The 5,680-nt window shown below is 41.0% G+C and overlaps 1 pseudogene; it reads right to left on the minus strand.

Annotated features, from left to right (window-relative positions):
• Positions 1-3,993: 3,993 nt before the first annotated feature.
• LOC123846331 (E3 ubiquitin-protein ligase Hakai-like) lies at positions 3,994-5,296 on the minus strand (annotated as a pseudogene).
• Positions 5,297-5,680: the final 384 nt, after the last annotated feature.

The following is a 5,680-nucleotide window of genomic DNA, read 5'->3' on the forward strand; positions in this document are numbered from 1 at the left end:
TTAAAAAAACAATGTGCATACCTTAATTTTAAAATACTTTATTGCTAAAACTGCTAACCATCATCTGAGTTTTCAGTGAGTTGAAATCTCTGATCACAGATCACCATAAAAAGTACAGTATTTCAAATTTTTCATTATTATGAGAATTACCAAAATGTGACACAGAGACCCAAAGTCAGCAAATGCTGCTGGGAAAATGGCACCAATAGATTTGCTCGAAGCAGGGTTGCCACAAACCTTCAATTTGTAAAATATGCAGTATCTGTGAAACACAGTAAAGCACAATAAAAGGAGGTATGCCTACTGAGACAAAAATGTAGGATTATATAGCACTTTGGTTTCTTTTCTCATGTTGATATTTATCAGGCCTAACACTTCTTGTCTTTTTCCATGTGGCCAATGCAGCCATTCTATCCTGTTGCCTTCATACAGAGACATAATCTTTTATCCAAATTCCCAATTATTTCTTTTTCTTTTTTTTTTTTTAAAGATTTTATGAGAGACAGAGCCAGAGGGATAAACAGGCTCCCCACAGAGTGGGGAGCCCGATGTGGGACTTGATCCCAGGACTGTGGGATCATGACCTGAGCCGAAGGCAGACGCTTAACCGACTGAGCCACCCAGGCATCCCCCGCCATTATTTCTTGATCACGTTTCTTTATCATGCTTGCGTTCCTAGCTACATGTTGTGTGTTTCCTATGGAACTCTTAGAAGTGGATTTCAGGGCTGAGACATGAAGCAGTACCAGGCTAGGACGCCAGGCATACAAGCATGTGCCCTCAAACAGGGCACATAATTAGGTACCAGCTGGAGAAGTTGTGCCCTTGTCTTTCCTTGCAGGGATATCTACTCACGATGGGAACCACCATCTAAAAGATCGCTGCTTCCTTCTTCTCAGGAGTCAATATGATGTAGGGAAAGATTAAGAGATGCAGAGAGAATTGGTACAGCACAGAAAAGAGGGTGGTTCTATGGAATAGAAAGTGCTTTAGTTTTTCCATTTGCTCTTCCATTGTTCTCAGTCTTTCTGGTTATCAAATCACTTTTTACATTCTCCTTAGAATGGTAGTCATCCAGTAAATAGCACTAATTCATATGCTTCGTATGAGGCACATCTAAGAACCCCTGAAAATACGTTCATTTGTCCAAATCAAAGAAACAGTCATCATCACCATAAGACTGGATTCTTATATATTCGCCCATTCCAAATGTGACAGAGAGATATTAACAATTTAAGAAAAAGCCCTGCAGGCAACATTTCTGGCTTTCTACAATTTTTCTACCATCAAAGTTAATAGTGATCCTGATGGGGATTTTAGAGCTGGTATCACCTATGCTTACTCAATAATAAAATCTTGAATTTGGAAAGGGTAGTTCATCTGGCTAGTATTCCAAAATAGTGGAGAGCAAGAAAGGAGACTTTTCTTAATTCAGGGTTTCTTACCTGACTGTTGTGTGTCTGCAAGACTTTCAGGTGATCCACCCAATTCAGGAATTGCCAGATAAATCCTTATTGCCAAATCGTTGGGAAAATATAATTAAATATAAAACTTCCTGCCAAGCCAATAAACTTCTTCATAAAACATAGACAAGAACGAAATGGTTTTATTACTGAATAAGCATTAAACGAGACTGCAACATGCATTGACAGGCAATCTGCTAAAGAGATTGTATAGACCAAAAAAAAAAACCCTCTTACCCTTTCCTATACATGTTAACCCATATTGGTGTTCATATTCAAAGAGATGGCTCCTTGGCCCCCAGCAATGACATTCCTGGTATGCAAAACTGAAAGAGGCTTATTTAGCTTTGAAAAACGTTTACATGCATTTTAAAGAGGCTGAGCTAGCAATTATAATCTCATTTTCTGAAGGAAATTTTAAGAGACAAGTGGAGGCGGGGGAGAGGAAAGTTCTCTACTTTTTGCACTAGGGAATTTTTTAAAGTAATTTTTTTTAGATTTACCCTTACGCTGGCAAAGAGTAGTCAAGCTCACGATCCTAGAGGGCCTATTGTACCCTCTGTATAAATTACCCAGATAGGTTCTCACACACAGGAAGAAGAAAAGGCCTGTAGCTGGATCTAGAGTGTGAGGTGAACTCTGACTTTCAGGTGTAAAAACAAGACAACAAAATGGAGTCATTTATGCTAAGCCCCATGTCACCAAACCAAGACATAACTTAGTTGTAGTTTCAGTTCTCCCAGAAATGCATTCTTAAACCAGTCAATCAGGAATCACCTGACCAGCACTAGTTAAGTAATCTGACTGATAGAGCCCTGCCATCCCCTAAAGAAAAGTAACCTTGCAATGACCCGTCTGCTTTTTGCCTAGTATAACTTCCTTGTCCCTTCTCCCTTCTACCTATATAAGTCTTTCATTTTATATAGCTCATCAGAGCAATTGCTATCTGCAAAATTAGATACTGTGTGATTCAAATTGATTTTTGCTCAAATAAACTCTTAAAACGTTTAATATGCCTCAGTTTATCTTTTTTTAAAGTTTGTTCATTTTTTTAAAGTAATCTCTACACCCAATGTGGGGCTCAAACTCATGACCCCAAGATCAAGAGTCCCATGCTCTTCCCACTGAACCAGTAAGACACCCCTCCTCAGTTTTTTTTTAGTATTAATGAATATTTTTTTATTGTTCAAGTAATACTTTAATTTTTTTTTGTTTTTTAAATTTAAATTCAATAATCCAAAGTATAGGGCACCTGGGTGGCTCAGTCGTTAAGTGTCTGCCTTTGGCTCAGGTCATGATCCCAGGGTCCTGGATCGAGCCCCGCATCGGGCTCCCTGCTCCGTGGGAAGCCTGCTTCTCCTTCCCCACTCCCCCTGCTTATGTTCCTTCTCTCGCTGTGTCTCTCTCTCTAATAAATAAAATCTTAAAAAAAAAATCCAAAGTATAGTACATCATTAGTTTTTGATATGATGTTCAATGATTCATTAGTTGCGTATAACTCAGTTTATCTTTTAACACAGCAAAGGGGCAATGCCCCATTATAAATGGTACATAAGGTCAGGGTTGGAGTAGCAAGAGGGATCTGATGCTGGGTTTGAAAGATTAGGGCTAGAGCTACTTAGATACTTTTGGTTTATGGCCTCTAGAATCCAGGACAGGGCTCAGCCTGCAGATAGTTTGGGTCACAAAGCCTCAGCTACATTAAAGAAAAAGGAATTTGGGGGGCACCTGGGTGATTCAGTCGGTTGAGTGTCTGACTCTTGATCTCAGCTCAGGTCTTGATCTCAGGGTTGTGAGTTCAAGCCCCATGTTGGGCTCCACCGTGGAGCCTACTTAAAAACAAAAGTAATTTGGGCCTAGAAACAAGAAGATTAGAAGTTATAGAGAAATAGAGTTGTGTATAAAGGCATTATTGTTTTTTATAACCATACTGAAATTTACTCCTTTTACCCCAGTTAACAAAATATATCACAAGAAAAACCAAGCATGTTTGGGGCACCTGGTGGCTCAGTCGGTTAAGCATCTGCCTTCGGCTCAGGTCATGCCCTCAGGGCCCTGGGATGGAGCCCCACATTGGGCTCCCTGCTCAGCTTCTCCCTCTCCCTCTGCCCCTGTTCTTGTTCTCTCTCTCGCTCTCTCAAATAAATAAATAAAATCTTAAAAACAACAACAACAACAACTAAGCATGTTTTAACAAAAACAACACTTCTGAAAGTAGAACACAATTTTCTTTTTCAGGAAATAATATTGCAAATGGTTGCTTCTGGGTCAATTTACCACAGAAGAGGAGCAAAGTTGTTAAAGCATAGCTATGCTCCACTGAGCCACTTTTCTGCACAACTGTAACATACCTGAAAGCATTCCTAAGCTCAAGGTTTAAAACCATTTTAAGAGACAAAACTTTAAGTGTTTTATAGCCACCTCTGTAAGAGGTGCTTTCCTGCTCCAAATGGTCAAAGCTTAATTAGATGGTTGACAATATTTAAGTTTTTTTTTTCCCTCATCATATCTTCTGTTCAAAATACTATTATCATTGGTAATATGGTTTGTATCTTGTCTGATCTGGATGATCCAGTCCAAAAAGTAGGGTTAGAGAAGATCGACCCAACACTCATGGAGGAAGGGTTGGCCCTCTGGGTGCAGGCTACATACTTACTTCCCCTTCCCCTAGTTTTATAAACGGAGGACTCAAGAGTTCCTTGACTTTCAGTGAATTGGGGTAAAGAGTGTGAATTACAATGGTGAGAAGGGTGTGTACTTACAAGTGAACTATCCTGTTGAAGTGGTACAGGTCCTGGAGGAAAATATTTCATATAAGGTAGCATCTGAGCAATAATATGTCTATGGAGAAGGCGATGGAGAAGAAGTCATTGGTAGACCTGAAGCTTGGCTGTGAATCAAGTGAGAAGTACTTGGCAATCTGGGAAGGATGTGGTATTTGAGGGCTTACTGGTGGTGGAGGTAAGAGTACAGTACAAAATGTTGCTCTGGAGGCATGGTATGATGAGAGTTCAATACCACTGGTTGACCCTGATATTCAGGGTGATGGTGAGCTCAGGCGTGGAGACAGGGGGTAGTGGTTCTCAAGCACCTGAATTTGAGTCATTCTGAATAGGGACAGTTACTAAGTTGCTATGTTTTCTTGCTGAAATACAAAGGTTTCCTGACTGCTGAAGGAAGTTGAGGTGAAGCTGTATACAATGAATTCCGCTGGAGGAGCACAAGTATCTTCTTACGGCTGATTATATGGCTTGTGCAGTACACGTTGGAAAGGAAGTGGTGGTATAATATGCTGCCTTGTTGGAATACAGTTCATATGATGCTTGTCTGGTAGCCTTATAAAATGATCAGAGATTTCATGTGGTGCTGGAACAATACGTAGGATGAACGTTTTCAAGTTAAGGACGGGCAGCAGGTTCTCCGGATCTCATATGGCGGTGGTTGATATGAGCATCTAAATCTCTTTGAGACAAGTATGTTCTCTTGCATCCTTGAACAGTGCTGCACATGAATAGAGAACCTTGTGCATGCTCCTCAATTCGGTGAACATATTTACTACAGCCTGGACACAACTTATCGCCTTTTTTTTCTTGTAAAATAGCACAGGCATAGCAAAAAGCATGCTTGCATGGAATCATTCGCCCATAGATTTTAATGGGTAATTCGCATTTGTCACAGAAATGAACTGGGGTGTCATCCTTTTCACCTAAGATGTTTATCTGAAAGTCCCAGAAAATCTCTTCACTAGATTTCTGCTCCTGTCTAAATGATCCGCCCCTATTAAAGTCGTACCGTTCTTCCACACTAAGATTGAGTCCTTCGGCGTTCTCCATGATTCAGCTCACAGGGCACGATGGGAACGGAAGTCAACCTCACTGACCCAGGGAGCGCATGCGCCCTACCCTGTTGAACCAGTGAGGCGGAAGTGCAAGAAGTTGCGGAAGTGCCGGAACGATGACCTCTTCTTATATACCCCCATTCCAGTGATGGAGTCAGGCAGGAAAAACAGGAAGTGTTTCAGAGCGGACTTTGGTTAGACTGCCCTTTTGTTTTTATGCTTCAAGAAAAAGTAGCCATTAACTGGAGAAAGAGACTAATCTGGAAGGGGGTGGGGGTGGGGGTGGGGAGAGAGCGGGTAGGCGCAGTAATACCCGAAGGCATAGACTTGAGGCAGGTGAGGCAGCCAGTGCACTCATAAAGGTTTTTTGAATAATGCA

Source organism: Mirounga angustirostris, unplaced genomic scaffold, assembly GCF_029215605.1.
Source record: "Mirounga angustirostris isolate CCGP_5_RB_7025 unplaced genomic scaffold, mMirAng1.0.hap1 SCAF_11, whole genome shotgun sequence".
NCBI lineage: Eukaryota > Metazoa > Chordata > Mammalia > Carnivora > Phocidae > Mirounga > Mirounga angustirostris.